The sequence below is a fragment of the Mobula birostris genome, chromosome 16, assembly GCF_030028105.1.
Source record: "Mobula birostris isolate sMobBir1 chromosome 16, sMobBir1.hap1, whole genome shotgun sequence".
Lineage (NCBI taxonomy): Eukaryota > Metazoa > Chordata > Chondrichthyes > Myliobatiformes > Myliobatidae > Mobula > Mobula birostris.
In genome coordinates, this window is record NC_092385.1 from 43,225,977 (window position 1) to 43,244,604 (window position 18,628).

Below are 18,628 nucleotides of genomic sequence, written 5' to 3' on the forward strand. Positions count from 1 at the left end.
CTTTTCTTAGTGAGACATGTTTTCACCGAAGTCTCAAGAATCAGTGCTATATTAGTGTCTCTTGAGTGTCCCTAATGTATCAATCTCTACCACTACCCCCAAGCAGTGCATCCTAGTCACCTACCACTTAGTGCACTGTAACTTGGCATGAGAGGTGGAGAAGAGATTCCAGACGTGATGACACAAGGGATTCATTTGGGAAAAGTGCCTTTGGAATGGAAATGAAGAGAAGATGCTTTAGCAGTCAGGTCACGGGAAATTGTCAAGACAAACACATGGAGGTACAGGACTCCCAGACATACACTCAGTGGCACTATATTAAGTACACCTAAAAATCTGCTTGTTAATGCAAATATCTATTCAGCCAATCATGTGGCATCAACTCAATGCATAAAGGCATGCAGACATGGTGAAGAGGTTCAGTTGTTGCTCAGATCAAACTTCAAAATGGGGGAAAAATATGATCCAAGTGATTTTGACCATGGAGTGATTATTGGTACTCGGTCCGAGTATCTCAGAAACTACTGATCTCCTGGGATTTTTACATACAACAGACTGAAGTTTACAGAGAATAGTAAGAAAAACAAAAGAAAAACAGTGATCTACAGTTCTGTAGGTGAAAACACCTTGAAAATCCGACAAAAGGTAGTAGATTTGGCCTAGTACATCGCAGGTAAAACTCTCCTGACCATTGAGCATGTTTACATGAAATTCTGTTGGAGAAAAGCAACATCCATCATCAAAGGTCCTCACCACTCAGACCATGCTCTTTTCTCACTGCTACCATCATGTAAAAGGTACAAGTCCTCGGGACTCATACCATCAGAATCAAGAACAGTTACTACCCCTCAACAATCAGGCTGTTGAACAATAGAGGATAATTACACTCGTCTATTGAGATGATCCAACAACCAATGATCTCAATTTAAGAACTCTTTATCTTGTTATTTCATGTTCTCATTATTTATTGCCATTTATTTATATTTCAATTAGCACAGGTTGTTGTCTTCTATGCTCTTTCTATAGATTTGCTGAGTATGCCCGCAGGAAAATAAATCTCAGGGCTGTATATGGTGACGTACATGTATTTTGATAAAACATTGACTTTGACTTTGACTTTTTAATGAGAGTGAACAGAGGAGAATAGCTAGATAGGTTCAAGCTGACTGGAAGATGATGGTAGCTCACATAACCATGCTTTACAACAGTCGTGAACAGAAGAGCATTTCGGAATCTGCAATTTATCGAACCTTGAAGTGTATGTGTTACAGAAGCGGAAGACCATGGGCATACGTCCAGTGGCCACTTTATATTTTACGGGAGATACTCAATAAAGTGGCCACTGAGTGTACACAGTGAAGGTGGAGAATAAAGGTAAAAAGTTTCATATTGATCAATAAGTGCACACATATGACACCCATGTGGATGATGATCCAGAACATGAGATACAAGATGAGCAGTAATTTGAAACACATAAAAGGGGCAATCATGGAAGCTTAGGCAGAAAACTCAGAGCTGCAATCTGCAGGAGGATACGATCCAATAGAGCCATAAGCCTCTAGGGTGGACATTCCAGAGGCAGCAAATGCACCAAGGAGGTTTGTGGATATCTCAAACAACAGATTTCTTCAAATTATATCTAAGTAAATTATAAACTGATTTTATAACTTCAAGTGTTTAATGGTTTAAAAATTTTATGAGGTTACTTGTTGAATGGAATGCAGTCGAGACCTTACACTAAATACGGAGCATCCTTTTATGAACTGCTGGAATACATAATACAACTCTAGGGCATTGTTGTATTCAAACATAGCTCTTGCTCAGTCTGGCAGTCAATGTTTGTCGCAATATCAAACAAAACATGGACATAACTCATCTTTACAAAAATAAAACAAAACAAAATAGGGTTTAGGTACCATTTCAATATTTACTGAAACGGTTTAAAAAAATCATAAACGAGAAAAAAAATCTGCAGATGCTGGAAATCCAAGCAACACACATAAAATGCTGAAGGAAGTCAGCAGGCCAAGAAGCATTGATGGAAAAGAGTACAGTCAACGTTTTGGCCCAAAATATCGACTGTACTCCTTTCCATAGGTTCTGCCTGGCCTGCTGAGTTCCTCCAGCATTTTGTGTGTGTTGCTTAAAAAATCTTGTTTGCCCTAACTATTAACTCATCAACTGCGGATCCTCCATGACTTACAAACACCTGACTTCTTCACTGCTTATACATACACAGAAGCGTTTGGTAGACTAGCAGAATGGATTTAGCAGCTACCTCAGAGCTGCAGACATTTTTTGCCATGTGGTACCGCAATTTGTGACCACATTTCTGATTTACAAACTATTCAGGTTTTGAACAGTTCAAAAGAATGAAGCCCTGCCATAAGCTGGGAAGAACGGGAATATGTTTGGGACATACACTCAATGCACACGTTATTAGGTACACCCATTTGTTAATGCAAATATCTAATCAGTCAATCATGTGGCAGCAATTCAATGCATAAAAGCATGCAGACATGGCCAAGAGGTTCAGTTGTTGTTCAGACCAAACATCAGAATGGGTAAGAAATGTGATCAAAAGTGACTTTGGTCATTGGTGCCAGGTTTGAGTATCTCAGAACCTGCTGATCTCCTGGGATTTACACACATAACAGTCTCTAGATATTCCCAATCATTTTTATGCCATGGACCCCTACCATTAGCTGAGAAGTCAGTGAAGCACAGGTTCAGAATTCCTGCTCTAGAGGTAATAGAGAATGTTGTGAGGAAGAAGAAACATCCAGTGAGAGCCAGCCATGTAGGTGAAATGGATTGTTAATGAGAGATGTCAGAGCAGAATAGTCAGACAGGTTCAGGCTTACTACAAGGTGACAATAACTCAAATAACCATGTGTTTCAACAGTGGTGTGCAGAAGAGCATTTCTGAATGCACAACATGTCGATCCTTGAAGTGGATGGGCTACAGCAGCAGAAGACCATGAATACCCATTCAATGGCCACTTTATAAGGTACAGGAGATACCTAATAATGTGGTCACTGAGCGTATAACATAGAACAGTACAACTGAAGTTCATGCCCTTTGTCCCATCATGTTTGTGCTGACAATGATGTCAATTTAAATTAATTACATCTGCCTGTAGCTAAGCTATACCCCTTCATTCCCTTCTATTCATGTGCCAGTCAAAAAGCCTCTGAAATGTCACTATTGTAGTTCCTTGCAGTCACCATTCCAAACAGCACATTTCAGACACCTGCCATTCTCTGTGTAAACAATTGCTCGCAGATCTTCTTGAACCAATTCACCCATCACCTTAAGTGAATGTGTTCTAATATTTCACATTTCCATTTGTGAAAAAGACTGACTGTCCACCCTCGCTGTGTCACCGATTTGCCTCCAACATTCCGGAGGGAACAAGGCAAGATTTTCTAGATCTTTCGGGTAGCTAAAACTTACTAATCCAAACAGCATCCTAGTAAACCTCTTTTGCTCCATTATTACATCCAGCAACAGCATTGCTTTAAATTCCCTGACAATATTACTGTTCCTGTTGCATAATTTTCTCAAATTTTATATATGTTTTCAAACCATCTTTCTTCATATCACCAAAGCATTTTGATATTTTATTTCCAAGTCTGAAGCATTAACTTCTTCTCGTATTCCATCAGCCTTGTTAAGTGAATCTGACATTTTCTGTTTATATTTCAATGGTATTTGGCAATTTGTTTCTTTATAGATCAATAGCAACACAACCACAAAATCTGTCTATTAAATGAATCTATACTCAGTATAGTTGTTCATGTCCTGTCTATCACAGGCTTGTTACTTCTTTCATTCCAGTCCATCTTCACAGTGCATTGCTTCATGAAGGCTGACAGTATCATTGTGGATGCGAGCCACACTGGCCATTCTCTTGATCCTCATCTACTATCTCCACTAATTAGGAGACTTCTGAACCGATCACCTCTTTCACACACTCTTTCCAGTCATGCTGCCACATTCTGAGATTCTTAATTCTTTCTCTCTTGGTCATTCCATTACTGTTACTTCAACATTTCATGTTCAACAACTTCACAGATTGCACAACAATCCTGGTATGATTGTGTTGATTTGTATGTGTTTACCCTGTATACTGTATTCGCTGTGAGCTCCATGTCAGCTTGCATCCTAATTTACATGACAATAAATTCATCTAAATTTGAATTTGAAGCCTATCGCTAATTATGTTCAATTTTCTTTGATAAAAATAACTTGCACATCAAAGCATCCTTCTTAATAATTTGTTTTATTTAAATACTTGTTCCATACTTAGTCTTGTCAAATTTCACTAATTATTAAAAGGAACACATTACAGCTTATTTATCAAAACCATCACCTCTTTCATACCATTCTCATTACATACTCTGACTCTGGTTACTGCAAAATAACCCAAAAATGTTTTCACTGCTGCACAATTTGCAGCCAATCAATATGCAGCCACATATTGCAAAGTCTGAAGTCTCATTAATTTTAGTTTTCAGCTAGGCCCCATTAGCTTTCTAACCTTCCAACAATATCATCACAATTAAGCCCATTTGATTCTTTTAAATTTAATTACAATTTTCAAAAAGGTTATAATTTAACATCAATGACTTTCTGAAGAATGCCTTAATGTTTTAATGGGGATTTATAAAATAGTTACATCTGAATTTTGCACAATTTTTCCCTTGCCTTCCTTCTCCCATTGGTGTGCTAGCCACATTGGCAGAACTTGCTGGTGACAACAGTTCAACAATTTCTTCATATGGTGTTGGAACCAATTACAATTACCAGCCTGGTTCAGTTACAAGTTCTAAATAGTAAGTTATTGTCATTCCTGAGTCTAGATTTTTCTTTTAAATAGTATATATATAAAATTTACAAATACCTTTGCTTCAGAATTCTTGAAAGATTATTACGTGATTAGGATTTCTAAGTTGCAGTGAAAGGAGGTAAAGATAAACCTCAGAAACTATAGAAACCACCATGAACAGATGACCTTTTGAAGGACAGCAAAGAGAGATATCTAAGTCTTTTCTTTGACATTTACATCAAATAAGTTCCTTAAAGCAAATTGAAGGTACTGGTGATAACCTCTCACAATATTTGCATTTTGTTTCTGGGAAATAGCTGTTTTTATATGTTGAATACTTCAGTTATTGGAAACAAATATATTTTGATTCTTGCCTGAAGGCAATATGTCAGCCTAAATACCATGATCCAACAGAATCCTTCTATTTGTATCTCAATGTAAACTTTGCACCTGCAAATTCCTCTGCATACTAACTCTGTGCAGTTCTCTCTGGATTATGTTTATTTGAATTCTTGTTTGGTTTTCCAATGACATTCCCAAAGTCAGAATATTACTCATCTGCACCAAAGACATGGGACGAGGAGAACTGGTATGGTTCTTACCATGATGACGAGCCACTCAGTATTGCTAGTTACAAAAGAAAATCTTCTAAAAAAATTGATAGCATTCCTTGAACCACATTCAGTAATGTGGTTATTGAAATATTAACACCTCATTTGTTGTCTTAAACAATATGATTGTGCTCTTGAAGTCCGGCATTGCAAAGAAATACGTTCAGCAATGAGCCATTTCTCTCAAGTCACGTACATATCTGTCCTTCATACTTAACATTAATCAGCTCACAATCATGGAAAATACCAGCCAAGGTCAGGAGATCACAAAACTATTCCCATTACATTTCTCATTACTGCTTCTAAGATAATAGTCAGTAATTCAAATTAGCAACAAGGACACTTTATCACACTAAAGGCAACATTAGGATTGTATTCCTTCTGGTGCTTTCTCCATAGAAACTTTTCACATTAAAGAGTGTTTCGGCACATTGAGAGTAGTTAGTGACATGAAGCAATCCTTCAAGTATACAGCTTAAATAATGAATCTTAACCGCCAATGTTACATGAGATGAGTTAAACCGACATTCCAAAATGTTGCTATGTTTCTCTGAATGTTATTCATTCTTTGCTTAATTATGGACATTTATTACAAAGACTGTTGAACTCTGTGCCTTGAAAATTGACCAATTTTTGGAAATGAGTAGACAATTTTCTCTTAACCTTCTACTGCTCTAAAACAGTCAATGCTGTCTTAATGGATCAAGCAAGAATTTGCAATAATAATATTCTATTAAGTAAATGCAGTACAGATGGAACACTTTATTGACTGAGCAAGGAGTACCACTGTAAACAAATGCCAGATAATGCCCTTCACTGTATTGTTTCAATTTGATAAACATCTACTCTATTAAGGAGATTAAAACCATCAACAAATTAAATGAAGGCAGTTTATTGCCATGTGGTATTACCTTGATACTTTCTGAAAGCATCCAGTGAACATTGAGTAGGTACAAGGGCAATGAAAACAAAGTCATTGCAAATAAAACTTGTTGGCAGGAAAATGCAATAGACTGAATCCAAAGTAAATGCTGGATGTTTCCATGTTCAGTAAGTCACTAAGGGTACACTTTGAACTAGTCACTGAATCACTTTATTGCAGAATTGCCTAAATGCACATATTTGATTTCCATCCTCAACGTCTGGAGAGTAAACTTTCAAAACATAGCACCTGTCCAGAATCAGCCTGATATTCATTCCTTTATGGAATAAAGGACAAGCAGGTAATATACAACTCAAGAGCTCTACTTGACCAGATGACAAGCTAACAGTTTATATGAAACCTTGTACCCTGTCTGTCAAACAGTACACTACATCAATTACCAGCTTATTTCTTAAACCGTGCTGCAGTTGAATAGGTATTAGAGCTAGTGCTGCAACTAAGTGGCTGTTATTAATTACATAGCTTTGACAAGTACACCTCAGTACATTGCATGACTGCAAACTTCCTCACAAACACCATGCCATCTTCATCCATCATCCACAATTCCAAGAGTGATTATAAATCAGGATTCCAGTTGCTGTATCTATTCAAGCTAAAAGATACTGAAACCAGTTGCAACACACTCAGATCTGGCTTGCCAGGTCCAAGGAATGCTCAGCATTCAACTCAAATACAGTGTGATACATTTTGAGATGTTAACCTGGACTAGTACATACACAGTGAATGACAGAGCCCTGGGAATGTTGCTCAAAAGGGACTCCTTACAGAGCAAGTAGATACAGATGAAGAAGGTGGTGAAGATGGTGTATGTCACACCTGCTTTACACAACCTTCCGATCAACCCTTGCTGATAAGTGGCACCAACCTGCAATGTCTGTCAATGCTATGGCTCAGACTTGCTTGTTTTTTTAACGTTCATAAGGATGGTTTTGGGGACAGTACAAGGAGAAAGGAGTTGGGAAATGGGTAGGGACATGGATAAGATGGAGTTAGAGGACAGGACAGTAAATGAAGAGTCCGGGCCGGAGATTAAATCCAGGATGGAATGCTCCACAGTTGAAATTTACCTATCATGGAAGTCGCGCTGCAGATGCTGAGGAGATCAGCAATCCCCAGGTGGGAGACTGGTCCTGGGTGCATCGGTTCCAGGTATGGGCAGTCGTCACAAAGGCCAGTAGACCGGGTTCAGAGGTGTGGGTGAGTCCGGAATTTGAGGCCTGTGCAAGTAAGAGGCCCGAAGGACAAACCCAACAAATTCTAGAGGCCAAGGACAAAGGTCATAGTCTAGAGTTCCTACAGAAGTAGAAGCCTGAAGGTCAAAGGTCCAAAGGAGTCATAAGAGTCTGGGTCACCAGGTTTGGAGATTCATGTGATTCGGAATTCAAGGCCTAAAAGTTAAATGTGTGATCAGAATACTGGGGTGAAGTCTGAAGTTGGAGGTACGCTGTGAGTCTGAGAACTCGGGATAAGGACTGGAGGCACCTGGTCTGGGGCTGAAAGCCTGTCTGTGTGGGAAGGGTGGGAAAGAGGCTTGTTTTTCTGTTGTTGTCTTGCTGTGTTTTGATCTCATTGAGGCTTGTGTTGGTCTAGAGCATGCTTGTGGGCTGACCCCGGCATACCCTTGGGTGTGCAGTTCCAATGTACATTTGATAAATAAATATGAGCCTTCATCAAACAAGGCACTCACTACAAGAGTTGGGACATCATGGTACACCTGTATTGGATGTTTCTGAAACCACACCTTCTGGTGCTTCTGGTCACCACAATATAGGAAGGATATGATTCAGCTAGGGTGGGTGCATGGATATTGCCAAGACTGGAGAGTTCGAGTTCTCAGGAGAAAGTAGGTTGTTTTCCCTGGGAACAACATTCCCAGGGCTCTGTCATTCATTGTGTATGTACTAGTCCAGGTTAACATCTCAAAATGTATCACATTGTATTTGAGTTGAATGCTGAGCATTCCTTGGTCCTGTAATCACCAATAAAGGCTAAGGTGTGATCTTATGGATGTTTATAAAATAATGCTGTGTGATATAAGGTGAATGGTCACAGTCATTTTCCCAGGGTAGGGTGTCTAAAATTAGATGACATAGGTTGAACATGAGAGAGATAAAGTTTAACGAGGACCCAAGGAGTGAGTTTCTCCACACAAAGGGTAGAGGATATATAGAATGAAATGCCAGAAGAAGTGGGAAAGTCAGGCACTGTACATTTATAATACTTTAGAAACATTTGAGCTGGTTCAAGGATAGAAAGATTTGGCGGGACATGGACACATGAAATCCAATGTGATTAGCTCAGTGGTTAGCGCAAAGGTCCACATGAGTGAGCCGGGCTGAATGGCTTGTTCCCATGCTGTTTAACCCTATAGCTCCAGGACCCCAGAATGAACTTCGGCTGTTTTAAACTTATGACTGATTAAACCCACTCAGCCGTCAAGTTAGCCAGCATCATTGAAACAGCTTAGATTCTCATCCCTATGACCAAAAGGTGTATTTGTAAAAAAGCACGGAAAGTGTTCCATAGTCTCCTATATCAAACCAACATCACCAGTTAAAGAGAATGCACTGTAAAATAATCAGAGTCTCTGAAACTTCTACAGAGTATTTAATACTAATACTGCATCTGAAAGCATGTTAAACAGTGCATTTGTTTATCAGGATTCCAGCTGCAAATTGGTCTCAAATAAGTGTTAGTTTTCAAAAACAGGATCTTATGGTTAACTTGCCACTCAAACTCATTTACGTAGTAAAATTACAAAACCTTACCTTAACCTGTGAAGTCAGATACTTTTTTTATGACAATTATATTCTCTTTTTATCTTGCATGAAAATATTTCCTAATGCACACGAAGTATAGTAATCTGTTGTAGCATTATCATGCAAATGATATATGGACAAATAAAATTTTAATCCTGTCAATCTATCACCTGCATTACAAGATGATATTAAATAACTGAAATGACAAATTATATTGTAATATTTATTAGTTTCATTGTTGTCATCGGTTTGAGTTAAAATATTGCATATTTTTTTTAAGTTGCTTTTGGTACCCGAAAGTCAATCTTCATTTTGAAAGCCGTCTTCAAGACCGACAATCAGCAGGAACTCTGTATTAATTTTATCTGCTTCGGTGGTTGGTCAGTTTGTGGGAAAAGCCATCAAACTGGACATTAAAGTGGACCATCTGGACCCAATCCTTTATCACCATCCTCCATGCTTACACAGTTAAACCATCTTTTACCATGTAGAGCTTCATTTAAGAAATATCTTGAGGAGTACATGAATTGTCAGGGCTTCATAGTCTATTGACAAAACACTGATAAATGGGATGATTATTAATAGGATTAGTATTGATTGGAGTCATGCTTAGAATAGGCCCTGTGGTCCACTGAGTCAATGCCTTCAGACATCCACATACACTAATCCTACATTTGATAGCCTACATGGATATTGTGGGCCAATAGGGCTCTTTTCATGCTGTGTGATTGAAACTGAATAAGCTGACACCCTGCCCCTGATAGCTAACCTATGAACAAGTTCAGCACAGTGCATGTGCATTGGGCAGTGTATCCTGACATCTTGTCATCAAAGCGTCCTGACAGCATTTCCAGTTGTCAAAGGCTTTTAACAATTTTTAAATACATCTGATTGTGAAGGTCATTGTTCATGCAGTAGTCCTCCCTGGATCATAGGATCAGATGAACAGTGTAAGTACAGCAAGTCCTTGTGTTCTGTGAGTCAGAACAATGTCCAAGACTCAGCTGCTCCATTTGGAAGCTCTAACTCTTCCTTATTATCAGACTATATTTTTTGAACCAGCGCAAAATATAAAGGAGGTTCAATGTCTTGAATATGGTGGAACTTAAAGCAGGAATTACCTTTGTGCAGATAAAAACTATTGCAACACCAGCACAAATTTGCAGAACCAGAACTCCCCCTTGAATGACCGCCTGAATCATTTCATTTGGATCTCATTGTGGACAGCAATGAACTGTGACAGAAAATAAGACAATTTCTATAGTTAAAATTACTATTTTGCTTGAGTAATTCAAATCCAATTTTTCTTCAATTTTTAAGTAGCTTTATCTTAGCATTATAATAAGACTAGCAATACTAGCTAGGACATTTGACTAAGATACAAATATTGCAGCTGGTGGCTTATTTTCCCAGTGACTGGGATTGACAGTGTTTTTTGCTTTCATGCACTAAATAGGACTGAGCATCCAACAAGTGAGAGTTTAACTGATTTCCTTATTATGCTGCTTATTGGATTGGTTGGATAGGTGAGGCTGCATGACTGATTGGTTGGTTTAAGCCGATGCAATAGAAAAGTGTGACCAAAGGTCACTACTTATGTTGATTAATTAAAAGTGGCAATGAGGTTAGCAAGTGTTTGGATTGATTAAATGTATTGTAATAAATATAGTACAAGTAACGTGAAATTAATTGTATGGAATGGTTAACTTTGACCATCTAATACAGTTGCAATCCCTTTCTGGAGTTGGACAACTCTGAATAAAAGCAGAGGCATTTCAAACAACACACATCAAAGTTGCTGGTGAATGCAGCAGGCCAGGCAGCATCTCTAGGAAGAGATACAGTCAACGTTTCAGGCCGAGACCCTTCGTCAGGACTAACTGAAGGAAGATTTAGTAAGAGATTTGAAAGTGGGGGGGGGGGGGAGAGATCCAAAATGATAGGAGAAGACAGGAGGGGGAGGAATGGAGCCAAGAGCTGGACAGGTGATTGGCAAAAGGGATATGAGAGGATCATGGGGCAGGAGGCCCAGGGAGAAGGAAAAGGGGGAGGGGGGGAAAAACCCAGAGGATGGGCAAGGGGTATAGTGAGAGGGACAGAGGGAGAAAAAGGAGAGAGAGAGAGAAAGAATGTGTGTATATAAATAAATAACGGATGGGGTACGAGGGGGAGGTGGGGCATTAGCGGAAGTTAGAGGAGTCAATGTTACCCCTCGTACCCCTTCCATTATTTATTTTTATACAAACATTGACTTCTCTAACTTCCGCTAATGCCCCACCTCCCCCTCAGACCCCATCGGTTATCTATTTTTATACACACATTCTTTCTCTCACTCTTCTTTTTCTCCCTCTGTCCCTCTGACTATACCCCTTGCCCATCCTCTGGGTTCCCCCCCCCCCTCATCTTTCTCCCTGGGCCTCCTGTCCAATGATCCTCTCATATCCCCTTTGCCAATCACCTGTCCAGCTCTTGGCTCCATCCCTCCCCCTCCTGTCTTCTCCTATCATTTTGGATCTCCCCCTCCCCCTTCCATTTTCAAATCTCTTACTAACTCTTCCTTCAGTTAGTCCTGACGAGGGGTCTTGGCCTGAAACGTCGACTGTACCTCTTCCTAGAGATGCTGTCTGGCCTGCTGCGTTCACCAGCAACTTTGATGTGTGTTGCTTGAATTTCCAGCATCTGCAGAATTCCTGTTGAGAGACATTTTAAAGTAGTGTTGTCAATTTCCAACATAATTCTACCCAAGCCACTTCTCCCAGTCTAGGCAGGAAAGGTGAAAGAGAGATTGCATTCCATAAATAAGGTTAGGCCATGATCAGCATGCCAACATGAAGCAGCACAGGCGACTCATTTAATTCAGTTGGGCCCCAATTTTTCTCTCTTCTGGTTTCAACTTCAGCTGGCCCAGTACCTGGACCTCAGGAAACCCACAGTTGAAACCAACTGGAGACCAGCATTCAAAATTCAAAGTTCAAAGTAAATTTATCATCAAAGTACATGCTGTATATGTCACCAGAAACAATCCTGAGCTTCTTGCAGGCATACACAGTAAATCCAGGAGATACAAAAGAATTAATGTAAAACTGCACCCAATAGGACAGACAAACAACCAATGTTGTGCACAAGACAACAAACTGTACAAATACAAAATAATGAAAATGATAATAATAATTAGTAAGCTATAACGAACAGTCAACAAAGATGTCTTAATGCATTTAAATGAACTATCGCTGCTTAAAACCAATGGAAACAACACCGATTGTGGTCGGAAGAGCCCATGAAGGACACCTTGGAAGAAGCACAGGCGAAGATCAGGATTACAAGTGTGTTTAAGAAAACAGGGTTTTAAACTCCCTATACCCACTATCTTGCTGGTGAACACGCATTCTCTAGTGAATAAAATCGATGATCTCAGAGCCAGGGTGCCGAATCAGAGGGACATTAGGACCACATGAGTCCTTTATTTCACAGAATCCCGGTTAACCCCTTCCGTACCAGATGCAGTGATCCAGATCAACGGGTTTACTATACACCATCAGGATAGATCTATAGAGTCTCTCAAAAGCAGAGGTGGAGGAGTATGCCTCATGATCATCTGTTCTTGGTGCACAAATATATCAGTGCTGTCCCAAGACCTGGAATATCTAGCAGTAAAGTGCCATCCTTTTTACATGCCACAGGTGCTCTCTGGGGGTCATTCTGGTAGCAGTTTACAATCCACCTCAGGCCAATATCAAGTAGGTTTTCGATGATCTGAGTAATGGGATCATCATGCACAAAACAGCGCACCATAATGCCTTCACCATCATTTTGGGAAATTTTAATCAGGCCATTCTGAAAAAAAATCACTAAGCAACTACCATCAACAGATCACTTGCAATACCAGAGGAAATAACACACTGGACCATTGCTAAACCACCATCAAGAATGCCTATCATGCTATTCCACGCACTCACTTCGTGAAGTCTGATCACCTAGCTGTACTTCTACTCCCTGAGTATAGGCAGAGACTGAAGACTACAGCACCGGTAGTGAGGACCAAGAAGGTATGGACAAGGGAAGGACAAGAGTGCCTACGGGACTGCTTTGGTGGACTGGACTGTATTCAGTGATTCATCTTCGAACCTGGATGAGTATGCTGCAGTTGTTACTGACTTCATTAAAACATCTGTGGATGAGTGTGTGCCCACAAAGACGTACTGTACATTCCCAAACTAAAAGCCATGGCTGAACCAGGAGGTACGTCGTCTGCCGAAGGTTAGATCTGTGGCATTCAAGTCTGACAACCAAGGCCTGTACCAGAAAACCAGGTATGATTTGTGGAGAGCTATTTCAAGGGCGAAGAGACAATTTCGAATGAGGTTGGAGGTGACATCGGATGCACGGCAACTCTGGCAGGATCTGCAAGACATTACTTCCTACAAAGCAAAACCCAATAGCGAGAATGGCAGCAATGCTTCACTACCAGATGAACTCAAAGCCTTCTACGCACGCTTTAAAAGGGAGAACATAACTACAGCTGTGAAGATCCCTGCTGCACCTGATGACCGCTGTAATCTCCGTCTCAGAGGCTGATGTTAGACTGTCTTTAAAGAGAGTGAACCCTCCCAAGGCAGAAGGTCCTGATGGAGTACCTGGTAAGGCTCTGGAAATCTCTGTCAACCAACTAGCGGGAGTATTCAAGGACATTTTCAACCTCTCACCGCTATGGGCAGAAGTTCCCACTTGCTTCAAAAAGGCAACAATTATACCAGTGCCTAAGAAGAATACTGTGGGCTGCCTTAATGAATATCACCCGGTATCACTCACATTGAAATGCTTTGAGAGGCTGGTCATGACAAGACTGAACTCCTGCCTCAGCAAGGACCTGGAACCATTGCAATTTGCCTATCACCACAATAGGTCAATGGCAGGCGCAATATCAATGGCTCTCCACACAGCTTTAAACAACCTGGACAACACAAACACCTATGTCAGGATGCTGTTCATCAAGTATTGCTCGCATTTAATACCATCATTCCCTCAATCCTGATTGAGAAGTTGTAGAACTTGAGCCCCTGTACCTCTATCAGCAATTGGACCCTTAACTTCCTAACCAGAAGTCCGCAATTTGTGAGGATTGGTGATAACATATCCTCCTCGCTGACGATCAACACTGGTGCACCTCAGGGATGTGTGCTTAGTCCACTGCTCTACTCTCTATATACACATGACTGTCTGGCTAGGCATAGCTCAAATACCATCTATAAATCTGCTGACGATACAATCTTTGTTGGTAGGCTCTCAGGTGGTGACAAAAGGGCGTACAGGAGTGAGATATGCCAACTAGTGGAATGGTGCCACAGCAACAACTTGGTAGTCAATGTCAGTAAGATGAAAGAGCTGATTGTGGACTTCAGGAACAGTAAGACAAAGGAACACATACCAACCCTCATAGAGGGATCGGAAGTGGAGAGAGTGAGCAGCTTCAAGTTCCTGGGTGTCAAGATCTCTGAGGATCTAACCTGGTCCCAATATATCAAAGTATTTATAAAGAAGACAAAACAGCGGCTATACTTTATTAGGAGTTTAAAGAGATTTGGCATGTCAACAAATACACTCAAAAACTTCTATAGTTGTACCATGGAGAGCATTCTGACAGGCTGCATCACTGTCTGGTATGGAGGGGCTACTGCACAGGACCGAAAGAAGCTGCAGAAGGTTGTAATTCTAGTCAGTTCCATCTTGGGTACTAGTCTACAAAGTACCCAGGACATCTTTAGGGAACGGTGTCTCAGAAAGGAATGTCCATTATTAAGGATCTCCAGCACCCAGGGCATGCCCTTTTCTCAATGTTACCATCAGGTGGGAGGTACAGAAGCCTGAAGGCACACACTCAGCTTCTTCCCCTCTGCCATCCGATTCCTAAATGGATGTTGAATCTTTGGACACTACCTCAATTTTTTAATATACAGTATTTCTGTTTTTGCACATTTTTAATCTATTCAATATACATAATTGACTTGTTTGTTTATTTTTTTATTATTATGTTCTCTGCTAGATTATGCATTGCATTATTTATTATAGATTATGTAACTGCTGCTAAGTTAATTTCACGTCACACGGGAATAATAATAAACCTGATTCTCATTCTGATCTGATAAATGTTGAGAACATGAGATGAAGAGTCCTTGAAAATGAGTCCATAGGTTATGGGAACAGTTCAATGCTGGGGCGAGTAACGTTGATTGAAGTTATCCCCCTGGTCTGGGAGCCTGATTGTTGAGGACTAACAACTGTTCCCGAACCTGGTGGTGTGGGTTCAAAGGCCCCCGTACCTTCTTCATGGTGGCACATGGAGAAGAGAGAATGGCCTGGATGGTAGGAGGTCCTTGATGATAGATGCAGCTTTTCTGCAACAATGTTCCTTGTAGAAGTACTCAGTGGTGGGGAGGGCTTTACCCATGATAGACTGGGCCATATCCATTAATTTTTGCTGGATTGTCCATTCAAGGGCATTGGTGTTTCCATACCAGGCCATGATGCAACCAGCCAATATACTTTCCACCACATATCCATAGAAGCTTGTCAAAGCTTTAGATGCCATGAACAATCTTTGCAAACTTCTAAGGAAGTAGGAATACTGTTGTGTTTTCTTCAGAAAGGCATGTATGTGCTGGACCCAGGACAGCTCCTCTGAAATAATTACATGCAGAAGTAGCTATTTTTGTAATTATCTTGGAGCCAGGTTCATTCCCCAGAATAGTTAACTCTTTAACCCTTACTGGGTCTGAAAGCATATTACCAACCACTAGACCTAATCCCACAAGTACCATTTTCTTTGATGTTCCAAATCCTATTTTTTTTTAGATATACTGAAGTACAGGATCACACAAATGTCTTCAATGCTCCAATTAAAACATGCATTGTCAAGAAAGCATTCTGTAGTGAAACTATCATGCGAGTCAGCTTTAAAATGTTTTAAGTACAATAGTTGCAGATAAGTTTAGATTTGACATCATAGAAACTATTTACATAAAAGAAATGAATTAGCTCCCTGAACCTTTCCAGCCAGAATAAATACACCCTACTTGCACTTTCTTTTCCTCTTCTATCCATGACTAATCAGTCATCTTCACATTATGTTTGATGGCGGGACTTAAGGATTGAAGGGCACCCATTCAGAACAGAAATGCGAAGAAATTTTTTTAGTCAGAGGGTGGTGAATCTATGGAATTTGTTGCCACGGGCAGCAGTCAAGGCCAAGTCATTGGGTGTATTTAAGGCAGAGATCGATAGGTATCTGAGTAGCCAGGGCATCAAAGGTTATGGTGAGAAGGCCGGGGAGTGGGACTAAATGGGAGAATGGATCAGCTCATGATAAAATGGCGGAGTAGACTTGATGGGCCGAATGGCTGACTTCGGCTCCTTTGTCTTATGGTCTTATGGAAATCAAAATGTGGTAGCATTGAAATTACATGACTAGACTAGAAGCCATAAGCTTAGACCTCTGATCCACACTCATGCCTTGGAATCCCACCAGGAGAGTACTGGGCTTTGAACTTGGAATAAATTAAATCTAAAATTGAAGAGATCATGGAACTACTGAATAACTGTGAAAACCAGTTTATTCACTGATACCTTTCAAGAGGAATGGACTAGATGGGCTGGGGGCTTGTTTCTGTGCTGTCGTGTCCTATGACTCAAATAAGGGATGAACTTCATGGATACTCGAGGTGAAATATTATTACAAGTTGCTCTTTGATTCCTCCCCCAAAATAACTTCCTAATTGCTGTGGAGTACCTCATCTAGTGGCCACGTTGAAAACTGTCAAAACTGAATTTAAAGGTTGTACTACTCTGAGAAAACAGTCTACAAGACCCTGAACCCGGCCTTCCATGAGACACGACCTCAGTAATGTATTTATTGTGCGGTCACGGTTACATCACCAGAGGTTAAGAAAAAAGGTGGATCTGCAGTGATGATGCCGTCAGTGGGTGGAGTTTGTATATTTTCCTAGGTAGGTCTGGAAGGCAAGTGACAATCATGCCTATCCCAGCGGTGATCACGGAGGAACAAGTAGCTAGTGATACACAGGCACTGCACCCCCGACTGCTCCGGCATTTCAGAAACCAATATGTAGAAGTGGAAAGTAACCCGATATATAAGCGTATTACTGTACTCTGTACAAACTCGTGATAGCTATCAAGCTGGTTCATTGTTTATGGCTAACTAGCTACAAGACAGAGAAAGAAGAAATACTGACCACGACCGTCTCTGCTTCAGAAAGTAGAACCCCAAGCCTCTATAGACCCTTGAAAGGAAGATCGAATATAAAATCGTCTTATTTCTACACGATGCTCGCCTCAGTACACAAGCACAACAAGCACTCGTCGCTATGCCTCAGGATTTTCAAAGCTATGTTACGACGCTAAATTGAGCATTACAGAACACAATTAGAATGTGCGCACGTCTGATTTACAATGTGCGCCCCAGAGGAATGAGAATTGTAATGTTTCACATCATTTTGTCGTGCCCACAAATGCCACTGCGGCCCCAGGAACTCAAACTTCCAGACTTGTGAACGGTACTTAGAGAGCGCAAAAACAAAAATGACCCAACAAGGAGGCAATTTTAGTGGCATCATTAAATGCGAACATCTCAGAACAGAAGCTCGTGTCACTTCTGAACAGTTAGCAAATACCGAGTCAGACACAATAAAACCAGGTCTCACAACTAGAATCGGAATTGGGGTTCTATTTGTTCTTACGCACGGATACATTTAAATCCAAATACACCCCACCCCTGAGAAAATAAATTCAACATCCATGTTCAAGAAGAGAAAGCATATTCTGGGGAGACAAATCACAAACACGGAGACAAGCAGAGACTGCTTGTTAGGTGGAAGCACGACAGGACAAAATCGTTCCCTTCACGTCAGCCCATTTTAAAGGCACTGCTTACGAAACTTTATGAACACCAGAGACCACGAAAAATCAGCCCCCCCTCCCCCCGCAACCTAATATATCAAGTCAATGTTCGAGCAGCTCCGCAGAGTACTGGCGGTTGAGCCGAGGTTCCAGAGCGGCACAGCGCGACCTCCTGTCGGTGAGTGACAGACAGGGTCCCCGTTCCAATAGAGATTGGCCAAGTCCTCACACACCCGAACCCCAAGGTTACTTTCTGAGTCGAGTCACGGCCGTCGTTTGAAGAACTGACCCGAAATCGAAGTAAATAAATAACCGCAACGGATAACGGCAGCGGTTATCAGTGAGCGAGGCGGACCTGGCGCACAGTGCCGAGTGCCTTACCCGCTGGGCTTCAGCTCGCTGCGCCGGGCTGTTTCATGGGCTCACGGCGCTGCGTCCACACAGCACCGCAGGTTGCGCAACGATGCTCCCTCTCAGTACTGAGTGCCCACCTCCACTTTATGGCTTTGGGAAAAAAAACCCTTGTCAAATGGAGCAGCTGGGTCTCGTTACGCCGTGCGTCAGTGGGTACGT

At 41.0% G+C, this 18,628-nt stretch overlaps 1 protein-coding gene across 3 annotated transcripts in view; it reads right to left on the bottom strand.

Moving 5' to 3' along the window:
• LOC140211113 (contactin-4-like) overlaps positions 1 to 18,525 on the bottom strand; it is a 2,284,382-nt gene extending 2,265,857 nt beyond the window's left edge. For all 3 annotated transcript variants that reach the window (XM_072280600.1, XM_072280598.1, XM_072280599.1), the window contains exon 1: positions 18,437 to 18,525. The gene's annotated coding sequence lies outside the window, so the exon portion shown is untranslated. The remainder of the gene's footprint in view (positions 1 to 18,436) is intronic.
• Positions 18,526 to 18,628: the final 103 nt, after the last annotated feature.